Here is a 25,677-nt window from a genome sequence, read left to right on the forward strand (position 1 = left end):
ATTGTCCTTTTTTCAGGTTGTCAAGTCTTTTCTACAGCTCAGTTACGCTTGATATATGCATAGCTGTCAACTTACAGATTTGAAAATAAGGGATCAGCAGCCAAAATAAGGGATTTTAGCCAAACAGCTCCTTCCCTTCCCCCCATAACAGTCAATCGAGGGAGCCTCCAAAACAAATCCAAAAGCCCCCCCTCACACGAGATCGCCGCCCGCCATTGTACTCAACCAGCTCCTTTCCTTTTCCCCCACCATGTGCCCCTGCTCCAGACAGACCTTTTCCCCAGCAAGGGTGAGTGGGCCGTCGATGATGTATCCATCCGATTCCGAGCACAGGTATGTTCAACTTCTGAGCCCCTCCGAGCCAAAGGGAGAAAGCCCAGCCAGCAGCCAAACGAAGCCTCAAGCGGTGGTTCCCACAGCGCAGCAACCCAGCAAAGGGGATGCAGCAAGGAAAACCACCGTCACCTTTCCGCTGGGAAGCACTGAGGAAAGGCGAGTCCCCAGGCAACGCGGCCAATTTGATCGGCACAAGGTATGCAAGCTCCACCCTGCAGTCGTTCTTAGACTCCTTATTGGGTGAGCAACGCAGCCAAGCAACACAGTTGGAGCCTCCCTCCTCCCTGGCCGGCAAGGAGGGAGGGAGAGGAGCTGCTTCCTTTGAAACCCGGGAAATTTAAGGGACATCATCAATAAGGGAGAGCACCAGGAAACGGCGCTGGGATAAGGGAGTTTCCCGCCAAATAAGGGACGGTTGACAGCTATGCATATGGTTTCTAGGTTTTGATTGTGTCAGTAGCTGCATGTATTTAACTGGCGGGTGCTTTCCTTGGGTTTATCAGGAGCGACACATTTCACATACAGCTTTATCCAAATTACCTAATTGTGTGTCCTCTAGGAAAGACGGTGCTGCCATTTCTCAAAGTGGCATTGCCATTATTTACCTGCAGAACGTTATTAATCAAAAAGGCCGAAAAGGATAGGTCCATCAATACCTTTCAGTGCCTGTGGAGCAATGGCAAGAGGAGGCTATTGCCTCCATACCCTGCTTAAAGTCTTCCAGATGCGCCTGGCTGGCCACTGTGGAAAACAGGATGCTGGATTTGATGGAGCTTTTGCCTAATCCAGCAGGGCTCTCCTTAAGTGCTGAGCAAGAATGTAGGAGGCTGAACGTCTCCAAATATCCTGGCTCCACACCGAAGCACCACTGGCTGAAGCTGATCCAAGACGTTATGACAAGAGGAGCTTCCAGCTGCAGTCCTATGCACGTTTACTTGCAAGTATGCCCCCACTGAATACTCTGGGGTTTACTTTTGAGTAAACGGGATCAGATTGCAAGGATACAGTTGCAATAAACCCTAACAATTAAAAATATATATAAAGTAAGCAGAATAGCCGTTACTTGGATCTAACCGAAATGAATTTAGAATCTGGATGTTAAGCAAGAATTGAGTCTTGCTATACAAGTAGTGCTTTAACATCCAGAATTTGCCAAAGGACTGTTCCTAAACCCAGACAAAGCTAGTAAAAATGTTCCATTTGCAGCAATCTTTGTACCAGAGTTTGGATTCTGTATGCGTACCTATAGCTGCATACTGGGAAGTAAACGCTCTTGATTTCAGCGAGACTTACGGTACTTCTATATGGGTATTGTCAAGGACCACAACTTAATAGGCTTTAAAATGTGGCCTATTGATTTGATTTTGAGAAATCGGATTTTTAGTTATCAGCGGCTAATCCGTGTAAAGGTCTATGGCAGGGAAGAGGAACCTGTGGTCCACCACATGTTGTTGGACTACAGGACCCAACATCCATGACCAGTTGCCATGCTGGGGCTAATGGGATTTGGAGTTCAGCAAAAACTGCAGAGCCACAGGTTTCTCACCTCTGGGGTCTATTGCAACAACCAGTGTAGAAAGCCATGCACTGTAGTACGACTGGAGTAAAGGAGATGTGTTAAGAAGCTGAGTTAGAAAACCGCTGATTAAGGTTTGATAGCTTACCTAGATGCCTCCATGATGGAATTGTGGGGTTCAGGAAAGCACTATCCATGAACAGATCTGCGTATATGCCTGCTTCAATTATTTAATTTTCAAAAGGGCACTGTAGCAAGGCCTTCCTTCCATTACCAGCATCACATTATTTTTTCAAGTGTTCCCTACAGTCCATTTAGTGCTGCATTATGAAGTTATTACCATCAATAATTAAAAGTCCATTGTTCAAAATAAATGAACAGATGAAAATTTTGAGGTCGGATCCATGCTTCAGTGAGGACACACGTGTGAGTGTGAGTGTGAGTGTCTGTGTATGTGTTTTACAATTCTCCCTTGGGGAGAATCTTACATATGCAATGTACATTTCACCACAGAATAAATAATGATCAAATACTCATGTCTCTAAGCTGGCTGTGTGTTTGTGTGTGTCACATTAGATGCTCATTAAACAAAATTAATACATGTAGTTTTTATGACACCTTTGAGTAGGCAAAGCGATTTATATTCTCAGACAATTTCATTCATTCTCGCAGCATCTGTGTGCGTTGGGCAGGTCCATTTTATTACATTTCTTCAATGCAAAGACAGAGAATCCCACAAAGAAATGCTGGAATTAGATCCTGTTCCAATCCTAAGCCTCCAAGTATGTAATACTTTCTTTTCCTCCTTATTTCTCTCCTTCTGCCATGTATTTCCCCCTTTTAGAAATAGCAGGCATATGATACCCCAAATGTTCTCCCCTTGTCCTCACATGCATAGGAACAGATGACCCCTGTTGGTTCAGACCAAAGGCTCGTCTTGCTCAGCATCCGTTCTCGCAGTGGCCAACCAGATGCCACTTGGAAACCCACAAGCAAGACATGAGCACAACAGCGCTCTCCCCACCTGTGATTCCTCGCATGCTGCCTCTGCATACCTAATGCACTAATTAGAAGTAGCACAGTGCTCACAGCTTCCTATCACGTAAGTTCACCTCATGTCGCCCCCACCGTTATCGCCTATTAGTGGACACATTCTTGCTTAGCCAAGGGATTTTGTGATCTGCCTTGCATCCGTGCCTCGAAGACTCATCTGCAGCAAGGGCAAGTGAAGGGGCTGGTTGGATGAGAAAACGAACTCTTGCAAAATAGGAGGGGTTTTCTACCTTCCGCCTTCTCCTCTTCCCTCTTGCCCAGGGACAGCACACCCAGAAGCAGGCAGTTGCATACCTTGGGGTACACAAGGCAGCCAATGTTAGAAACTCAGCTCTATAAGATAGGCGCCACATGGCTCCATAAACCAAGGTTGCAGTTGCTAAAACAGAATGTCTAGTTGCCATTTTGGGGCAAGACGGCTCTCAAGTCTTATTTTTCAAATGATGGACTGACTGTGATGGATTCTCAGTTAAATGTCTGGCTCGTTCAGACGACAACCTTGAGCTAGGTTAAGAACTTTGAGAACTTACAAGAAGAACCATCACTTGATCCAGGGACAGTCCACATATATATTGGCCTGTTCCCACCTCTTTTTCTGAATGGTGTCTGCTCTTGCTCATGCTGCACAGAAAAAGCAAGTGGGTTCCAGAAAATCATCCCGATTGTGCACATAAAATAGATAAAATTCTACAGGATGGGGCATTAGTGTGTGAAAACAGTCCAGATCCAATGATCCCCAGATGGTGGAGATGGCAGGCGCCATCCTGGAACCCAGGCATCTTCATTTGGTCACAAGTGGCTGAAAGCCAGGAGCAAAATGTGCCTGGCGCCTGGCTAATTTCAAACACTGCAAGGCACAGGAGTGACAGTGTGTACTAAAACCTAGTGCACTTGCTTAGACTCTCTCCACTAATTGCCTGGGCATGTCTAGGAAGTGAACCCAGGACCTTTCACACCCCAAATGCCAACGATTCCCCTAAACTAGGGGAACCTGTGGCCCTGCAGGTGCAATTGGGCTACAGTCCCTGTCATTCCTGGCAACTGGCAATGTCGGCTAGGGCTGTGGAGTTGGGAAGCCCAACAACTGGAAGGCTATCCCTAATCTAGTGGAATTATTTTCATGTTGGGTGGGAGATGTCCTGGGCTCTCTTCCTAAGCAAACCCATGCAAATTGGCTTGGGGAAGCAGAATGAGGGCCATAGCTCTGTGGGATTGGCCATGAGTCCTTGCTTTACATGCAGAATGTCCCAGATTCATTCCCTCATGTCTTCAGTTAAAAGGATCTCAAATGATACAAAAGACCTGTTCTTAATAATCCTGGAGCATTACTGCCATTCAGAGTAGACAGTGCTGGGTTTGGTGGAAAAAATAGTCTCACCTGTGCAAGAGAAAGGGAGGCATTGGGCCTCCATTTGCAAAAATGGATGCAGCTACTGGTGTCCAGGAAGGGATGTAAAGGGGTGTTTAATCAGGAACACTTGAGAGGTGGGGATGAGCCTTAACTTCCACTCCAGGCACAGACTGCTCATCTAACAAAAGTACGGATCCAACATCACTGTTATCACCAACTGTAGCCTGTTGCTATTGCTGTCACCATAACTGAAAATAATCTTAAAATACTGACACATGTAAGGCAGCCTTCCAAGGGTAACTGATACTGGGAGATCATCTCTTGAAATAATTGTGGTCAGCTCATCAGAAAACTCCATTCATGGTCACTCAAACATGCAAATTATACTGGGAATTTTTAAGGAAATGAAATGAAATATTGCCGGATACCACAATCCCATTTTTATAAGTCTGCATTAAGAAGTATCTAGTGTTACAGAACTGCAAAGCAGAGAAGCAACAATAAAAAGAAAAGATTATTTATAGGCTTCTGCATGAGCAGTGGTACGTAACTTGAACCCAGATTCTAAATCATAGTATGCCTTTCCCATGGAATCCCCTACCAACCCCTTCTCCTGTAAGCTATATACAGATCAAGAATCCCCTAATAATTCTTTCTGATAACCAGGAGCCACTATCCAGCTTGTTCTGCAGAAAGGTTAGAAAGAGCAGAGGTAGGGGAGAAAAGAAACCTAGTTACAGCACATGGAGAGGCATTTTCTAAGAATCACATCTGTTTCTCTTGCTTGATCGAGGGTTCTGCCTCTGAGTATGCTAAAGCCCCCTGCCTGCTCCACTGTACAAAGAATTGTTTGTGTAACTTTCTTCTGTCCATGATATTCCATAACTGCTGTGCTTTGACTTTAGCAGTCATTGGTCAAGTGTATCTTCTACTATCAGCATCTCCATGGAGGAGCCATATCTCAGTGGTGCAACACACATGCTGCATGCAAATCTGGTATCTCAAGTCAAAAGAATCAGGTAGGAGAAGATCAGCAAAAACTCTTTCCAAGACCGTCTGAAGAGTTGCTGTGGGACATTCCTGGGCTAGATGGGCTGATAGTCTGACCTAGTCTTAGGCAGCTGAATGTGTTCTCAATGGTTCTTCAAAGGTTTATATTTTTTTTTGCATTCTCTGTAGATAGAAAACAATATCACTGGGTTGGATCAAGGCTTAGCAATCAAAAGAACTGAATTAGGTCACTGTCTTGGTCTCACTTATTTCAGTGAGTCTACTCTAAATAACCTGGATCCAACCCATAATACTTACTAATGTCATTGCGCCTCTGCATTCTATGGAAGACGGCAAGTGAGAAGTGTGAGAGGACACCTCCCACTGCCTCAACATCCCTATGCTTGCCAGACTGGGCTTCTTGTATGTCCTACAGGAGAGGAAGAGCCATGTGAAGCCCTGCATTTCTGCAAAACACCAGTGAGCAGGTATATAAGAAGTCCATGTTAGGAACTGAATATGCCTTATCCCTTACCTTTAGGTTCCTATCTTTGTTGGCCAGGCAATGGTCCCACATAAGGTCCCACAACAGTTTACAGTTCTTAGGGACCGATTGTGAGGTTCCTTCTGAAAGGCTCTTCAACAATCCATGCAGAAAAAGGTCTGTCTATCAAAAACCACAGACTCGCCACTATCCATGAGATTGAGAATTCTAAGGAATCGTCAGCAAAGACTGGTGAAGCCCAGTTTTCCTTGGCAAAAGTCAAGCTGACTCTCCTTTAGCATGTTTCCTCATGTCTTTTGCATTGGCCAAGATGCTCAATGGATGTCTCTTTTATGGGAGGCCATAGAGGGAATGCATGAAATGTGGCAGCTATTTGGGAAAGGCGACTCATCTCATCCTTCTCTATTCCTGGAGTGGGGGAGAGGGCATGCTGACTTAAGATCTGTACGTGTAAAGGGAAGGGGAAAGCCATTTGGAACAGAGGCAGAGAAAGGGCAAGTTGAAGGTGAAAGCAGACTGGGGGTGGGGGTGGTAGTGCTGTGTCCCACTCTCTCTGGGGGCTTGATGTGAGGCAGCAGTTCTGTTGCCTTGTTACTAGGAGTGTTTAATAAGCTGCTTGCCTCCATCTATGCTCTGCTTGTATATTTGTAAATAACCCAAATACTACAAAACAGCCTAAGTTTCCAGTGATTTCTCCTTTCCAAAATCCAGACAGCATTTGCCCCCGCAATATCTCAGTGACTCAGACAAGTTGGGAGCGCTTCACTTTTCTGGCCTATCACTTGCACCAACTTGGTGTATATATACTGTATTGGCCTGAATATAAGCCTCACTTTTTTCCAAATTCTGACCATGAAAAGTTAAAGTGCAGCTTAAATTTGCGACCTTACAAAAATTGGCTTTTACAATATCGCTGCTGAAACAGACATACGGTAAAAGGGAACGGGTGTGAGTACCTGCGGAATTTAAGGGAGAGGCTTATATTTGGGTCTTATCTCCCCCCCCCACCGCAAATTTTAAAGGTGCAGCTTATATTCGGGTGCGGTTTATATTGGGGCCAATACGGTATGTATGTTATACTAAAATAGGACCCCAACATGAGCAGGAAAAACAGATCTCACTTTTAGGGAAGAACGTCATGAAAATGTGTCCCATAGTCTTAAAAATAATAGCAGCTGAAGACTTCGGGAGGTATCTAGCAATAACTCCTGTAGCAGTTGGCTATTCAACCACTTCAAGAACAAAACCACAAGCAAAGCATTTCTAACAGCTCAATCTTAAAAACAATTGCCCTTATCAAAGGAAATCCATATACAGAGGCAACTTTCTGACCCATGTTTTCCCATCTGCATTGTATTGGCCATCCAGGCCCCCCGACCTTTGGTTAAAGAAATGACTGTCCTAGGCCACTAGTTGTTTTCATGCATTATAAGTTGCCTATGATGAGAACCATAAGAATCTAGAACCTTGCTCTCTTACTTTGACAGGGAGCCCCATTGAGTTCAATGCACCTGGCTTTCAAACAAGCAGCTTAAAAATCACACTTTGAGCCTTATAACGTGCTGGGCGCTATTCTGGATTTCTCCCCCACAAATTCCATACGTCACCAGGGTGCCCATCTGCTCCCAAATGGGTATCAAAGCTGAAAAAACGATGAAAAGGAGAACAAATTCTCTCCGCTCCTACATGGAAAAAATGCACCAGTTGCTCATGAGCAACCAGCAACTCCTCTTTGAGGGCAATGTGGGGAGGGAGATTCTCATTGGGAGAGATATTGAGTTTGTGTATTTTGAAACTAATTTGGGCTAGACATATTTGGACAGGTCCAGACACATACATGAGTATTAAGATGGCAAATGGGGTGAAAGCTGTAGCTCAGAGCACGAGCCAGTATAAATTAAATTGAAGCCAAATCAGGGAAGGAAATAGACCTGGCACACACGTACCCTGGAATTTGTACTGGTCCCCTGAGACACATTTTGTGCGTGCACAGCTGTCCTTAAAATCAATATAGCCACTGTAGAAGTAGTTATAATGTGCACATACACATCCTAAAGCAGCAATTCTGAAATGGTGTGCAGGGTTGAGCTTTGAGAGAAATGCCAGTATGCTGCAAGAAAGAAAGAAATTAAATCAAGGCTCCTGGGAACTCAGAACACCTTGGCTGCTCGCTGTGTCTCTGGGTGAGTCACTGGCCTGGCCTGCCCTCCTTCAGAATCAACCTCAGCTAGGGCTAAGTAAATCTGCCACATCTTCATTGGGTATGATGGGACCATTTGGTCACTACCAAGGAGAGGCCCTTTGCTGTAGCAGCACCCTGACTTTGTGCCCAAGAGAGACCTACCTCACACCTTTCTAACTATCTTTTAGGAACCAGGATAAGACCTTGTCGTTTACTTGGGCTTTGGTTGGTTGATTTTGGTAGCTTACAGCAGAATCCCCTCCTTCTATATTCAAAAGCAAATCCTATTGAGTTCAACAAGGCTTTACTTCCAGATATGTGGGTACAGAACTGCATCCTTAATTTACTGCGGTGTTTGACTTTAGTCTCAGTCATGCTGCATGCTCAGTCTGGACTGCAGACACGACCTATTGGTTTTTGAAGTTTGTAAATGTGTGGTAGTGTTTTTATTTGTTGTTATGCTCTCTTGTTTGTTGCCGTTTTCGTTTATGATGTTTTTTAATGAAACTTTGCTAGGTAGCCTTGAATACCATTATGGCAGAAAAAGTGGCATACAATTCTTTCAAAATGAATGAAGGCATATTATTGTCCAATATAATTATTCTTCCTCAGGGAAATTATTCTTTACCAGGGCTGAATGTACTCCTCAATCAATCAATAAATCCCTATTAAAGGCAACCTTTGAAAAAGCATCTATATATTATGCAGTTTGAGCAAATGAGTATAATTTATTTTTACTTTGCATAGAGTTTTCTGAAATTATTACTGTTTTCGTTTGGGTCCAGTGCTCACAGGGCAGAGACAAGGATCTATGCAGAGCATTGAGTTTTATCAGGAAAATTATTCAGCCCTCCCTCTGTCTTCTGAGATTTTAGCAGGCTTTGCCCACAACATCTTGATACCCCCGGGGCTATAAACTTCTAAAATAAAACAAAACGAAACCGAAACCCTAAGGATGTGAAAGCTGACACTGTCATTAAGCTAGATTCTGAACACAGTCTCCCATTCTACACTTTTGCTGTGATTCTTGAGAACTGTGGCGTGTGCATGCACACAGTCCACAATATACTTTTATGCACATATGATGTTGCCCAAACTGTCTCCTGTTCCTTGTAGACAACCTTTGAAACACTTGGTAACGGTTGCTCTTTATTCTTGGATACTGGGCTAGACAGAGTGTTGCTTAAGCTGCTATGGCACTGTTGTGTATTCTTAGCACTTTTCTTTATTTTGTATGTGGTCCACTACATTCTTTAGATGAGAAGAATGCTGTGAATGAGCACCTGCATCCTCCACCCATTCCTGTCCTGGTCCAGGACAGATTTTTTGCTAAAGGGCCACTGAGGCAGCAACAGGTGATGGCTGGCCTACATACCAATTGCTTTACAGATAATCTCCTCTCTAAACGAGTTTCCCTTGGCTTCCTTAAAATCATAACCATGAGACATGCCAGACTGGATTATCAAACTGAGTTTCTTGACCCTGGCGCTGGTATCATGTAAGGGTTAGACCAGTAGTTCCCAATTAGGGGTCCGCGGAAAGCACCCAGGGGGTCCACAGCCCATCCCTTGCCCTCCCCCCAACTAATTTTTTGTCATTTTTGCATGATAATATCCCACATTTTATGGTTTGTGTTGTTGTTTTTATATAGTATACCTAAACCCTTTGCTTTTTAGGGGCTACCCCACATTTTGTTCAAAAAAATGCTTTGAAGAGGTAACTACCATAGAGTTATCACCATTTTCAAAAGTAGGGGGTCCCTGGCTTGGCTTTTGAAAAATAGGGGGTCCTCAGTAATTAGCTAATTGGGAACCCCTGGGTTAGAGAAAGGTACTAGAATCCCACAGGAAACAAATGTAAGATAACATGCCCTTATGAAAGCCTCATCTTAGCACAGATTCTAAAGCATATTATCTCCACTGTCAGAGAAAATGTACTTCTGAATATAAGTTGCTGGAAACTGCAGAAGGTGAGAGTGCTATTGTGGTCACATCCTGCTTACAGGCTTCCCATGGGCCACTGTGAGAGCAGACCACTGGTCTGATGTTCTCTTAGGTTCTTATTCTTGATCTGGGCAACCTTGTCATCCCCAGAGATACAAAACAAACAAAAACTTTCAGTGTACTACATATTAATCTTTAGCTAAGTAGCCACTATACTCAGGAAGTTCTTACCAATACACAAAGTTTCAAGAAATATATGTATGTGTCAGAGTGAGTGTGAGAGAGACTTACTCCTTATTTCATTACTGAGGGGTATTTGCCTTAACACCTTTAAGTCCACATATTTTTTACTTTAAGAACTGGGATGGGATCATCAAGCTGCACCATCGGGTGCAGATTAGGCTAGTTTCCTATGCCTTCTAAACCAAGAGAAGGAAGAACTGGCTAGCAAGGAGGCTGATAATCAAAGCAGAAGACAACATGACAGAACCCCAGTTAAATGGGTGAATCAACACAAAGCTCAGGTTGTAGCAGTAAGGTGGAAAACAAGTAGTGAAGGAGGCATTTATTCCAACACTTATGAATAAGGCTCAACGTTTCAGCAGATAAAATGAACCAGGACTGAGGAAATGGCTTTGGAATAGTAACAGCAAGAGGACAATCGCTGACATGTGATAATTAATTTTAATTAATTTTATAACGAATGATTTTAGACTGTTGTTTATGCTGTACTTTTGTACTGTTTTATTGTTGTTAGCCGCCCTGAGCCCGGCTTCGGCTGGGGAGGGCGGGATATAAATAAAATTTATTATTATTATTATTATTATTATTATTATTATATGGTGTGAATGTGGGCGGGGGGGGAATGGAATTGGTCAATGTTAATCTCTTTGATTATATTAAAGCTAGTATTTTAAAGGCAGTTTACTTTCTATCTTGACACTAAAACACCTGAACCCCATCAGACCACCCAAGACCACTGTCATCATCCCTACCATCATCTGAATGCCAATTTATGTTCATGGCTATTTGGACAGAAGAAAAAATCCTTCATGATTCAGATTAGCTAGTGGCCTCAACATTTGTCTTGTTTTATCACATTTTTGTATTAAGCAACTTATTTTCTAATGCTAGAGTAAGCTGAAACTGTATGTTTCGAAGGCATCTGATCAAAATTGCTTTCTGCTTGTGTCACAATGAGTTTGGGATCATGTGGCTTATTCTACATCGGTGGGGTCTTGCCTTGAGGCAGGACTTAATGATGACCCTGTCTTTGGTAGTTCTATGGTTCAGAAACGCCATTTATCACAGTGTCATTAACCTCACTCCTTACCTTGCAAAACTCCTCTGAGCAAACCACTGGATACGTTTATTCCAGTGTGTTCAATATATTTCAATGGTCAGGGAGTGTAACAGGAAGGTAATCAATAACGAATGGAAATTGCATGACTGGCATGGATTGTGTACTGTTAAAATGAGCCTGGTTAATTAATGGATGAATGAAACGTTAAAGTAACTGGGGAAAACCAATATATATTAGTACCATGTTATAGAAAACAATATATTAAAACAAATCAGATCATGGGGATAGAAAGTTGGCCAATTGCACAAAACATAGCTTCTCCAGTTGCTTTGGGGCACACTATGGAGGAGTTATACATGTCTCACTGAAAGCATCATTTTCCTCTAAATTGGAATGAAAGCAGAACATGTTTGTAAGCCAAATTCTTAGCTACACCAAATCACACTACCTACTTCCAAGCAACTGAAATCCAGTTCTATTTACAATGATGATTAACCATTGACAAAGCTGCCTAAGAGAAGAGGAACCAATTTATCATCATTTCCAATCAGAAATAGATTCTTTCTGAAAGAAAAAAAAATTAGTTAAACACGAGCGAGTTTCATCTGGCAGTAACTGGAAGAAACTTACCAGTTGACGTTACCAGTGATTTCAGCTGGGAGATTCTTACTGACTAAATATATCCATATATTACATCATTCAATGTGGAAATCCGACTCTAAGGAACTGGCTTAAAAGAATGGGTTTTAAAGTCTGAGGGCAGACCAAACAAGGATTTCATTATCATGTGAGGTTCGGGTTAACCCCACACAGTCAAACATCAACATGTAAGAGAATGTCAGCATCCTGCAAACACGTGCTACTAACCATCTCCTTGACATGTTAACCCATTGGAGAGCATTGGAAATATTAAGTCCTTGAAATAAATTTGCCACTCCCTGAAGCATGCTGCAGTAACACAAAATGATAGGTGTAAACCTGTAGTGATTTCTAGTTACAAAAGATTGGGCCATTGGCTACACATTCCACCCTAAAACCTATTCAATATGAACTGCAAATAACTTTTCAAATAATTAGAAAACTAATAAACTATGTTTACATTGTCTAGAGGGATCAAGCACCAGCCTGGTCCACCAAGCAGAATGGACTAACAGACAACATAGGGCTAAGATACCATTTTAAAGGTTTAGGATGAAAGAGGAAATCATCTGGCTAGCACCACATGACAGCTGTTGACTTCCAGCTGGACAGATCAGATGCCCAGATGTCTGTTTGTCATGAAGTATACTGGTGATGGCTCTTCAGTGTGACAATGAAGAAGGGTCATTATATCTCTGGGGCTATAACAAGGTGCCGAATGCACCGACTTTATGACAGAAACAGTTCATTTTTCTAGATGCTTAATGCACTCCAATGAGCATTTCTCAATGTGATAGGACCACGGAGGCTATTCTGTGTGGCAGTTAACTCCACGCAGCAACCCAGGTGATGCTGGTTGCTCACTACATAATTCAGCCCTGACTGGGGCTGAAATTGTGCTGCCACTGCAATTTCCTGGGGTGGCAGCTTGCAGCGACATGGAGAGGAACTATACAGTGGGGCCTGAGCCACGCGGCAAACCAGTACACACAGCACAGTTCACCATACAAAGTCACTGCTACCCGGAGGCATCTTCAAGAGGCCCCTACAAGGCATATTGCACATCTATAACAAAGGTATCTGTAATTTCCATTTATTATTAATACTTTATATGGAATCTTAGCTTTGCACTGTGATTTCATATCTCACTGGCCCTTACAGTAATTTTGCGAAATGGGTTATTGAATCATTTCCATTTTGCAGATGGAGTCTTGAGGCAGAGAGAGAGAGAGTGAGTTACTTGCTCCAAAAGGGCACCCAACGGGCCCATGGCTTTTGAAACCGTTTTTCAAGTCCTCCCCTTTCATCTCTACTGGGCTTACTGGGCTTCATTATGTTTCTTCTGTGATGTAATCATGCAACCGTCTTTTACAAAGGGGGGGGGGGAGAGATTCCTATGGACATGCGGGTGTTTCCTTTTGCTACCTCCACGCTAGAATCAAACAGCCTTGAAATTCTTTCATTTGATAAAGACACTGGGATCGCTTTGAGGATGCTTTTCAAAAGCAACTGCGCGCAACCACGTTACTAAATAAATAAATAAATAAATAAATGAAGCCTGGCTTTCTTAAGGGGAATTGCTTCTCTTCCCTCATCGCCACCACCAGCAAAAGCCTAGATGATTGGCGTGAGGTCCTAATGGATAGGCCCAAGCGACACAGAGAAAACGCACAGCCCATTAAAGACAAAAACAAAAAACAAACTATAACCCCCCGCAAGAAAACCTGTCCTGTAAAAAAATCTGCGCGCTTTGTAACGAAGATCTCTTCCCCTTCCCGTCGGAGTCCAGGGAGCTGTCCATTTCAGCACCACGTTCCTAAACCGCTCTCCCCTTTAGTCCAACGCCGCAGAAAGACAGAGCGGGTGGGGGTGGGGGAGAGAGGAATAAAAACCTCAAGCAAAAGCGGATACCGAAGGTGGTGATCAATTTATGGGGGCCGGGAGAAGATCTCAAAAATAAAACACCCTAAATAACATTCCTTTTCTTCCACCGCTCCTCGATTTAACCCTTTCCCTGTAAAACACAGTAGACAAGCATTCCCCCCCCCCCAATGACGGGGAGACGCCGGCGACAGCAGAGAGCGAAAGCTAATCACCTCTCCCCCCCACAACCCCATTCAAAAGGAAAGTCTTTTGGGGAAGCCGCTGTAACTCCTCCCTCTCCGCCTCCCATCCCCACACCCGGTAAGGTGTCTCCGATGGAGCGCAGGACGCCAGGGTCATGAGTTCGCACGGCGGAGGAGAACGCTGCAGTGTGACAAGAGGCAAGCAGCGCTTCCCTAGGAGTCGGCGCGCAAGAGACGAGAGCGCGAAGCGGCCACATCGCCAGGCCGTCCACCCCCAACCCCCTCGCCCCACACCTCCCTGTCCCACCTAAGAAACCCAGATGCATCCGTACCCATCACACTGGGCTCTTGCAACACGCTCAGCAGATGTAGATGGGGAAGGCAGGCGGGCGATCTCTGACTCCTGCAGTCTCTGCCCCCATCCAGAAGGGCTGCGCCGCCTGCGCTCCTTCTCAGCACCCCCCTGCTCAGCCCTTTGCAACACAATAAAACAAAACCGATGCACCTTTGATCTCCAGCAACGTGGATCCTCTCTCTCCCCCACCGGCCTTTCCAACTTCCTCTAGTCCTCCACGCCCCCTATGTCCTCCCCACATCGGCTGAGTGGACACAAGAGGCACAGCGAGGCGGCGGCGGCGGGGGTAAGGGTGGGGGAAGAGAGAGCGCCTCCCTCACCCCGGCTCCAGCCAAGGAGATTTCCAAATAAGACAACCCCCTGCTCCTCCTCCTCCTCCAAACTCAGGATAAAACTTGCCGTCCTTTCACTTCGTCCACTGGGAATGCGTTGGGGGGGGGAGGGGAGGGAGAGAAGTGTGGGGGTGTATAATGACAGCTCTAAGTTAGTCCCCTAATGGGAGGAAGCCTCGTTCTCTGTTCCTCTCCCCCCTCCCTGGGACGAAGAAGAAAAAAAGATCGGGGGGAAGAGATCGAGACTGGGAGTATGGGGGGGGGGAGAGGGAGGGGTGAAGGAGGCTCTAGACCCTGAGTTTTGCGGAAGATTTGGGAGGGAGGGCTTTGGGGTTAGTTGTTTTTCAATCTGGGGCTGAAATGAGCCCCGTGTGAAGGCCAATACAGACTAGAGGGCCCGGATTCAAGGATGAGGGAGCCTTGCCAAGAAAAAGGTGGCCTGCTAAAGGATAGGAAAGGAGATTGGAACGGGGGGGGGGGAATGCACCAGTTCCACCAGCCCCCTCACCGCCGCCACCTTCACCTCTCTCTCTCTCTCTGCCTCCCGCCCCAGATGCTGGCCTGCCTTGCCTTGCCTGCAGCAGCGGAAAGTCGGCGCCGCGCTCCTTCTCCCAATGCAGAAAAAAAAAAGACGCTCGAGAGGTTGCTGCTGGGCTATGGGGGAGGCGGGGGGAGGCAAGGATCGGCTTCCCTCGGCTGGGGAAAGGTAGGAGTTGGCCAGCAGCCCTGCAGAGGAGAGCGCAGGGCGAGGGGGGCGCAGCAGACCCTCCACCCAGCCTCCAAGTACCCAGGAGGAGCCCGTTCTTTGGAGGGCTTCCCAAGTGGGGAGCAAGAGCAGCACCGCTCTGAAATCCGGGGTGGGGGAGCAAGAAAACGGGGGAAAGCCTGCTATACGGCGCGGGGAGGGGGTGATGGAAAAGGAATAGCACTAGGAAGCATTCCCCCACCCCCGCGATCTGGGGAACTGCTTGAAAAGGCTGGGGGGGGGGGAGAGAGAACGATCTCCCACTGTTGGACTTGGGGCCATCAAGGCTCGGGCCCATGAGCCCCCTTCCCCACACTTCTTCCCCCAAGAGTGGGGAGGTGGGAAAGTGTGTGCGTCTGTTTAGGCGGGGTTGGAAGAGAAGCACCGGCCCCTGCTCCGGGGAAATCGCTCTGCGGCAAAGCCCCTGCCTGGAAGTGGAGGGCGGTGGGGTGGGGTGGGGTGAATGAAGGAGGGAGGGAGAGAAGAGGCAGGTTCAGGTTTTTTATTTTTGGGGTTTTTTTAAATTCAAATCCCAACCAAGGGGAGGAAGATCTGTTGGGGGGTGGGATTCCCGCGGGTCCCCGTCCCCCCACCGCCCACCCCCCGGTCCCTGCGATCACGCTGGAGTGCCCCCCCGGGCTGGCGGTGCAACTTACTGTGGCTTCGGCGCTAGCGCGACTCCTGCAAGGCGTTGCTGGACTGCAGAGGTGGGGAGGCTGCAGGAGAAACTGCGGTTGTCGCCATCTTGGTGCGCTGCCTCCCCTGCCTTCCCCCCAGTGCAGCGCGCCGTTCCCTTGCATAATTGATGACTCTCAGCAGAACGCTTAGGGAGCGTGGCAAAACTCCGCGCCCCCGCCTGCCCGCCTCCCACGCAGCCCCGCTCCCTAACCCAGGGTCCCTAACCCAGGGGCCGGGCCGCAGCCCCCAAGCAAAGTTGGCGGGAAGAAAAGTTGGGAGACCTCCGGAAGGAGGCAAGGGTCTCTCTCTCTCTCTCCGTCTCTAATCTCTATCTCTCTACCTCCCCCCCCCCCGCGAGAAGAGAAACTCACTCACTTAGGCGAAGTTCTTGGGAGTTAGAGCAGCAGGCCCGACGGCACCGACGATGGGCGCAGCGGCAGGGTCCGCGTTGGCAGGGGAAGCCGAGCTGCACGCGGGTGGGGGTTGGGGGGTTGGCCGGATCTCCCCCCTTCGGCCATGTCGGGCCAAACTCTGGGCAGAATGGAGAGAGGCTCGGGCAAGCCCCACCATGTGCCGGGCGGCGGGGGGGGGGGGGTGGCGGTGAGTTCCGCTTGCTAAGCAGGTCAGCTATTGTCGAAGGAGCTGGGGGGTTGGGGCGCCCACATGTGCAGCGGAGGGAGGACCTGCCATCTCTGCCGGGTGCTAAGTACACTTGGGGCAGTGTCTGGGGATTCGTAGGTATTTATGCTGGGCACAAATTCAAGAGGGCTGAGGGGGAAGCTGTTGATAAAGTCTGCCGTGGTTTTGTTTTTGTTTTTAAAAAACACACTTTTCCATCACAATTTGTCCACCTGGTTTGGAACGTTCCCCACACACAACGCTTTGTATATCAGGAAAGGCTTGGGGTGCTGAGGTCATATCCGAGAGGAGCAAGGAACAGCACCTATTGCCTCTCAGATGGACAAAATGCTGGAGGAGCCAACACTTCCCTTTCCACTATATATATATATATATATATATATATAATGTTAATTATTTCATTAAGAATGTTACAGAAAGTAAAAAGAGAGAGAAAAAGAATACATAAAAAAATAATAATTTAAAAGGCATTTTAAAAACAAAAATAACAATATGGCCATAAAATATAATTAAGATTACAGAACTATATAACTTATATGTATGTAAAAGGATGAACTTACGCTTTCCCTCAAATATACATTGATTCGTGCGGGACACGCTTTTTAGGATTGAATCCAGTGTGAATGACCAAAAGAGATCTCCAATGCAAGCAGGTGGGTCACTCGGTCTGAACATTGAAATTTATCAAAGTGATTATGACATAGCAAAAGACGGGAGGGTGTCTGTGCTAGACGCAGCAGTTCAAATAACTTGTGTGTACCTCTGCCAACAGGAAGCTGGGCCACATGGTCTCCTGGTTCCACCGTGTTTATTCAGCTATAGGTTATCTGCTAGAGCTACAACCTAGCCCCTGATTCCCGATTCCCATAGTGTAAGCCTGAGCTCGTGCCAAAAAAGTCAGGGGAGAGGATGTCTGTGACTCTACAAAGGCTCCCTGGATCACAGATTCATCAAACTGAGAAGGGATCCAAAGGCCATCTGTTCCAGTCCCTGCTCCCTCCTCTGTACACGATCTCGTTTGTGCATTAACCAGCATTGATATGTTCTGTCGCTACTTGTAATGTTCTCAAAGCATAAGGAAATAACATCGATGGCACATATCATAGTGGGGGAATGATATATGCATCAGTTATGTATCAGAGGATCGCCAAAGTATGTGCCATCAGGACGCAACATCATCAAAGCTAGAAGTCAGGTTATTCAGATCTAGAAATCCCCCACATTACTTTCTCATGCAAGGTAGGGAAAGGTAAAGGACCCCTGGATGGTTAAGTCCAGGCAAAGGTGACTATGAGGTTGCAGCGTTCATCTCGCTTTTAGGCCAAGGGAGCAGGTGTTTGTCCACAAAGAGCTTTCCAGCTCATGTGGCCAGTATGACAACCGCTTCTGGTGCAATGGAACATGACGGAAACCAGAGCACACGGAAACTCCATCTACCTTCCCACCACCGCTGTACCTATTCATCTACTTGCACTGGCATACTTTTGAACTGCAGGGTTGGCAGGAGCTGGAACAGAGCAATGGGAGCTCACTGTTGCAGGGATTCGAACTGCCAACCTTCTGATTCTCATGCATGCACTCTTGGGTTGGGGCAACTGGTTAAAATGTTTTAAAATGTTTTAAATGGTTCTAATTTTGGTTCCTCTGTTTTGTTTTTGTCGGGTTGATGTTGGTTAAAGGTTTAGTTGGGGTTGGCGGTTATTTTAATTTGGGTATAACTGTAAACTCTTTATTATTGTTAATTTTTGTTGTTATTATTGGTTTCTATTGATTTATTGGTTTGTTTGTTGCTCGTATAGGATATTTTGTTTTTAAATGTTTGGTGTTTAGTTGTGCTTTTATATATGTTGTAAGCCACCCAGAGTGGCTGGGGAAACTCAGCAATCTGGGCAGGATATAACATTTTAAATTATTATTATTATTATTACTAAATTAAAGAAAACGATGGATGGCTACCTGTCAGGTTTGATTAGATGACTTTTGAGGTCCTCTCCAACTCCTAAGATTTGATGAGATCCCAAAAGGTAGAGAAGATACTTTGTGGTGGGCAAGTACCACTGGGAATGTGGGAAGCTTCTGAATCACACCAGTGGGGGCTGGTCCCTTTGGGCAAAGAGCCATCCCCCCAAAACCTTACAGCCAGTCCAAGAGTGGCACTGTCTGTCAGATTCCACCTCCTTAATTTCAGTGCTGCCCTTGTAGAACTCAGCAGGGAAGAGGATGGGAACAAAACGAGAATTAGTTGGCTCTGTCTTTTGGTAGTTTTGTCTCCACTTATGGTTTAGCTCCCTGACTTCCGTCCCATCAGCTCCAGCAGACAACAGCCACCACTGAATCACTCAGCATCGTTTCTCAGGTAGGAATGAGAGTATGGCAATTAAGAAAAGGAAATGTAGGAACTGGGCTGGTTTGGGACAGTTGGTCATTCCGTTTTATCCTAGATTTTTAACTGAATGAAAGTCAAAGGATAATCTGAGCATGTCTATCCTAGTTGACTGAACAAGAATTAGTCCCCTGCAGGGAAAATAATCCTATGTTTCCCACATTTAGTTATAAAGAACACACACTGTTTGGATTACGCAACATGATGATGTGGTGGTTAGTGTGTTATGGCTGGATGAGGAAAGCCAAGGTTCAGATCCTTGAAGTTTACCAAATTTACTCAAGCAAATCACCGTCTGTGTTGCAGGAGCCAATCTCACAGGTTTGTTATTGAACCCAAATAAGGGTCTGGCTTTCAAAGGAGAAATTCCTTTGGAGAGGCTGCATGCAAATTACCGGTAACCCCTTTAAAGTACCAAATTTAGCACCTTGTGCTTGCAAGGATTTCCTACAAAAGAACAAGTGAAAGCCACAATGCCAAATCATACCTATTTATTTATTTATTTATTTATTTGAAGTCCAGCTCAAGTACCTGAACTTATTATCTGGAGAAATGTTCCTAGTGTCACAGTTCAAGTAAGATGACAGCAAACTAGAAAAGATCCCAAGGAAACTTTTAAACATAAAGGGATTAGAACGAATGTCTAGAGAGAAGACAGTTTAGCTAGAATATGCTGACGGTTTTCAAATATTTACAGAATGTCTGAAGGAAACCAAGGAGTAAGAGTTGTTCATCCTGTCCACTGAGGACAGAATTGACTCAATTACTTTAAAGTATAGGAAGGTATAAGATGGTTAGGAACCCCCACAGATAGGACAGACTCCACTTGTGGGAATTATCTGGCATTATGGACAGGATATCCTGCCATAGAGCAGGGAACTGAACTAGCTAATCCACATTAAACCTTATGTGATTTTTGGGTGCATGCTTCAATCATAAGCAGGTGCAGAAATTGTGTGCAATGCTTGTGTAGCACTTCAGCAATGTTTAACATGCTTTCCTCAAAGTACATCAACTGAGTCTTCAAACACTTCACACAGGCTACAATTCAGATATTTTTTTAAAATCAAGAGGTTACTTCGGTTTCATTCATTTCAATGGGACTTCCACACACCAGTGGTGTAGCGTGGGTAGCCAGTACCCGGGGCAGGGCAAGTGTTGCACCCCCCTGGTGGACTGGGCAGCTGGGGTGGGGGCACGCACGGAGGGTGAATGGAGCTCACCTTCAACAGGCTCCTTGCCCGCTGCCTCCACCCACCTGCCCACTAGACCAAACTGCCTGCTGCCATGACTCAGCTGCCAGGGCCCCTTACCTGTTGGGTCACCTAAAAATATGTGCTCCTGGAGCCATGGCCCTCTCCCGCCCGCTATGCCTTTGACACACACATAACATTTTCTGCACTCCAGACTTGATTGTCTCCCAAGACCGAATTGCCTTTATTCCTCAGAATGTCTGAAGCATTAGTCTGCACCATCCACTTGCAGGGTGTGGTATGAGCTGGTAGATCACAAGACTCTTAATCTCAGGGTTGTGGGTTCAAGCCCCACATTGGGCAAAAGATTACTGCATTGCAGGGGGTTGGATTAGATAGCCCTTGTGGTCCCTTCCAACTTTACGATTCTATGATTTGATGAGTCTGCTATGATGCCAGAGGTGCCTGGCAGGTAAAGAATGACCCCAAATATCGACAGGTAGCTCAAACAAGCAAGTTGTGCAACACGGTCCTGTTTAGATGAAATATGCACACACACAATTCACCACTAATGTGATCCAAAGGAAAAGAGAACGAAGAAATAGCACAGAAGACTGAAACAAAACGAAATGAAACGTTGCCTCTCAGAGTCAGTTACAAAATTCTGACACAGATGGTACTTCCTAGTGGGATTTAACATGTGCAGGCTGTCACATCTGATGATCATCCACTTCCCAAGCTGCATGTGGATGTGAGAAACTGAGACTGGCTACTGTTTCCTGTGCATGCTATCATCACCCCTTCTCAATGTTCAAGAAATGATATGCGTGTGGGTTTCATGCCAATTCCTACACAGGAGAACATTCAACATATGCTTTTTTTTTTTTTTTTTTTGGCAATGTGTGAGTCAGTTTTGCTCAGCATTCTTTCTCCTTATGGGGTCAGCTGAATGGATGTATCACATGCTAGGAAGATGTATCATTTACCTCCGGCATGTGATGGTGCAAGATATGCAATTTCTGCAAAGGAAGGTTTCACTTGGTGTGTCAGAATTAATCCAGTTAGGACGGTCATTTGTATTAACACAATATCCTGTGGCAATTCAGTTCGGTAGAACCAGCATGTGCTTTTCAAAAACAGAACGAAACCTTAGTTTTAGCGGATGACTCCAGCATCTATATTATAAGACATGGTCAGGCTGTAATTTTGAAATTCCAAAGGTCAGTTATATCCAACCCACTTAAGGCCACACTGCACTTGTCTTTAACTCAGTTCCATCCTTTGACTGCCTGCTGTTAGACAGATGCATGAAGATGAATGGGGCCCGGTGTAGTAGCTAAAATCTGCACACCTGGAGAAGTGATGATGATATGAAGCTCTTAACAGACACCATTGTTCTATCATTTCTGCTCCCCTAGGAATTGTTTCAGCACCAGTCTCTTCCCCGCCTCCACCAAATAATTCCACCCCCCTGAAAAAAAAGATACAGCCATCTCTGATAACTCCAGAAGAAGAAAAAAGATTTAGGGAGGTGGGACTTATTTGTTTATTCATCACTGAGCTACCAATAGGAATTTGCGTTATGATCTCCATACTGCCATTTTCCGGGTTTGTTTTAAAAACCAATGAAGTTCCTATTTACCATTCCATGGAAGTTCAGTCCTCTGGTATGCTGTGACAGGAAGAAACCCCAGAAGGGGATTGGTGGTGAGCCCCATGAGCCCAAAAACTCATGTTGAATTCATACATATCCCAGGGGGATTTTCACTGCAAACCTAAGCTGAAGACAAACGTTAAGGTGAGTCTAAAATGGAGTAATGTCCCTATGTTTTTTTGCAGTGATTTCACGTCAACATCAGGCTTTTAGTGGTTCAATTTTAAACGTGTCTCCTCTCTCCCTTCTGCCATCGACCCCTCTGTCTAATTTCTGACACGCTGCTCATGGCACTCGGAAAGCCCCCCTCCCGCCCTGCTCTGGTCACCAAGCTGCCTCTTCCAAGTCCCATTGTGCCAACAAAGCTCACTCTGGCCCACCTTAGCCTGGTCTTAGTTGCCCCTTCAGCACCCTTTAAGCCTCCCACCCTCCCCACTACCTGATATTTCTCCCAGTCTTGCAAACTTCAGCATGTACAGTACTCTCAGTCTCCTAGGCTGTGATCATGTCGTTTCTGTGGGATGTGCATTTAGTACCATCACTGATGCTAAATTAAAGTTGCAAAGCAATAGTAAACCACACATTTATCTTCTTAGCTATCAGGTGGTTTTTGTCATGTAGGGGATCAGCATTTGGGTCCTTAAGGTCCAAGAGCAGATGGTTCAGCCTCTCAGTCATTTCAGGAGAGCTGGCAAGCAACAGACTCTCCTTGCCCTTCAACACCCCTGCATGCATTTCTCAGGCTCTCACTGGTCCCCAGCCTGGCATTCTGATTGGCTTATAGAAATTTTCTATGTCTGAAGAACCTTCAGTGTTGAACCTTCTGCAGTCAGCCTTCAGCCTGCTTCCTGTGAGCTGTCTTGCAGCCCTTCCCAGTGGTCTCAGCTCCTGCTTCCCCCTTCACTTTGTTCTCCTTCAAACTGTGCTGCAGGACAGTTCCTAATGTTTGGATTGATTGCCTAATCATTGCCACTGCTTCAGTTCAGGTCCCCACCCAGGTGAGTTTTGATTTTTTTTTTGACCCGAGATTAATTGTAATCTATGCAATCCTGTTTTGAAAAATTGCTTTAACCCTGATTCCTGTTCCAGTAATAGCTGTTTGTTTATAAATGTATACGTGGAGCACATGGGAAGAAAGCACACATCACTGGCCCCTGATCAGTATCCATTCAACTCCCTACATCTTACGAACAACGGAAGCCTCTTGGCAACTTACTCTGGCATCCCTCCAAATCCATATTAATTATCTTTTCTCTTTCCACATTCGGATTGAAGATGTGCTTCTTTCGGTCTGCATCCAAGCTGGGAGACACAAAATAACAGGGGCCTAGAGTAGCCTCTGGCCCTTAGTCTGGGTTTTACTGTGTATCAAGTGATGGAGCCATTCAGCATAAGCCAGGAACATGCTTGCAGCATTATAGCACTGAATGAGTTTCTGTTAGACCGACTGAAGCTTTCACATGCTCACGTAACCCGCCTATATAATATCTGAACCTTCTGAATTCTCAAACCATGATTACATACAGCCAGTGCTTTTTTCTGGGGGTACACAGGGGTACACATACCCCTAAACATTTTGTGAATCTAATTTTGGCCTCATTGAGGGGCAGTATTTCAATATGAGTAGGAAAATGAGAGTACCCCTAAACATTTTTTTAAAGAAAAAAAGCACTGCATACAGCCATATAAAGGCACACATTATGTACACAGCTCATAAGATGTATTTCTGTGATGGTGCCTTGCGTTAGACATCACCCACTAGAGACCCTTCAAGGAGAATGTGACTTGCCTAAAGCCATTCACTGTATCCTTTCATACTTCAAACTATTCACTAAGCCCGAACATCTAAGCACAATATGGCATCTATCAAACTTCATATTCTAGTATATACCCATGTGAACGTGTGTGCATCTGGAGGACCAGGGTTCAGCTCCCCACTCAGCTATGAAGTTAACTGGGTGACCCTAGGATAGTCACTTTTCTCTACCTCACCTATGCCACGATGGAGAGATAAGAACCATCTACACGACCTTGAGCTCCTGAGTGGAAAAGGTGGTATAAAAATGTGATAAATAAATGAAGTAAAGCACTGAGGCTTTTCGTGGCTGGGCTACATGCAGTGGTGTAGTGTGGGGGAGCCACATGGGTAGTTGCCCTGGGTGCAAAATTGTTAAGGTAAAGGTAAAGGGACTCCTGACCATTAGGTCCAGTCGTGGCCGACTCTGGAGTTGCGGCACTCATCTCGCTTTATTGGCCAAGGGAGCCAGCGTACACCTTCTGGGTCATGTGGCCAGCATGACTAAGCCGCTTCTGGCGAACCAGAGCAGTGCACGGAAACACCGTTTACCTTCCCACCGTAGCAGTACCTATTTATCTACTTGCACTTTGATGTGCTTTCGAACTGCTAGGTTGGCAGGAGCAGGGACCGAGCAACAGGATCTCACCCCGTCGCGGGGATTCGAACCGCCGACCTTCTGATTGGCAAGTCCTAGGCTCTGTGGTTTAACCCACAGCGCCACCCGCATCAGGGACACAAAATTTCAACACCCAGTGCTGCCTTAATATGGCTTCTCCATGCAAACTAGGAAGTGACCTCTCCCAACAACGGAATGACTCTTCTTTTTTTAATCTCTGTGGCTCCAATCTCCTGGGTGAATGCGCATGTGTACTCTGTCCACTTCCCTCCTCCCCACCCACCCATCCCCTCCATGTGGCCCCGGGTACTGGCATCCCATGCTATGCCACTGACTACACGGGCTACAGCCTTCTTCTTCTCTTGTGCGTGCTGGGAAGCAGCAGAGATGAAGCTGCTTTGTGCTAAGCTAGATCTCTTGTCTATCTAACCCTTGGCTATCAGAAGTTTTCCAAATCTCAAGTACATGTCCTCCCCAGCCCAGCTCTCTGAGACCCTTTTAACTGGAGATGGTAGGGATTGCCTTCATGTGAAATGCATGCTCTGCCACTGAGCCACAGCCTCTCCCAATCGCACATGTCGTGCCTCAAAGATGTTGCAGTCGTTGAGCATTATGCATGCGTACATGAACCACATCTAGGATGTAAATGTGACAACTATGCGGCCAATAATGCCGAGTAATAACCACAGTCAGTGAATGTGGGTACTATTTTCACTGTGTCTCCTGTCGTACCTACCACATTTCAAAGAAACAAATGTGGCCTACTGTGCACGGCAAGTGGTCCTTTGAGCTTCTCTGCAGCATGAGCACTAAAAGAAGATGAAGCCCACAGTGAAGAGGGAATAATCAATAATCTAAGCTTGCTTTGAAAACGCATATTGGTTGGCAAAGTGTTTTTGTTTAAACCACCTTGAGCAAACTACGCCAAACTCTCTGGAAGCATTTTCTTTTTGAAATTGCACTTAATTAGACAGCATCATTACGCAATTGGAATTATGAAGCGTTGCCCACAACCAGCCATCCAATAACACAAGGCTGGAAGGTATGTAAGAGTTATACATGTTCTCAGCCATAAGCTTCAGGGAAGGAATATTCAGACTGACCCTTGCCCAGGCAGAGAAGATGGCTTAAAAATAAATCCAGATTGTCATGTGCCACGAGCAATGGGCATGGAGGGCTACGGAGCACCCTACTGTTGATGCTCAGGGAAGAAACACATTTTAGTTAAGATGAACTCTGGGCTCCTACTGCTGGGCCAGCCTAAGACTTGACAAGAATTGCCTGTGCTAAATGATCCCTCAACATCACTAGATTTGTTGACTTATTGTTTATTCCTGGAACATGTGAAGCAATCAATGAGAAAATGAGAGAGAGAGAGGTAGGGAGAGGGAGAGAACCTG

At 45.7% G+C, this 25,677-nt stretch overlaps 1 protein-coding gene and 1 long non-coding RNA gene across 2 annotated transcripts in view; both read right to left on the minus strand.

The window, feature by feature from the left end:
- Positions 1-16,266, minus strand: part of LOC308470302 (sodium channel protein type 8 subunit alpha-like) — a 42,555-nt gene extending 26,289 nt beyond the window's left edge. Inside the window, exon 1 of the mRNA XM_080993454.1 lies at positions 15,973-16,266. The gene's annotated coding sequence lies outside the window, so the exon portion shown is untranslated. The remainder of the gene's footprint in view (positions 1-15,972) is intronic.
- LOC308471240 overlaps positions 1-25,677 on the minus strand; it is a 213,737-nt gene that overhangs the window by 150,191 nt on the left and 37,869 nt on the right. The gene's annotated exons all lie outside the window — the stretch shown is intronic.

The sequence above is a fragment of the Podarcis pityusensis genome (assembly GCF_964106645.2).
Source record: "Podarcis pityusensis genome assembly, chromosome: 2".
NCBI lineage: Eukaryota > Metazoa > Chordata > Lepidosauria > Squamata > Lacertidae > Podarcis > Podarcis pityusensis.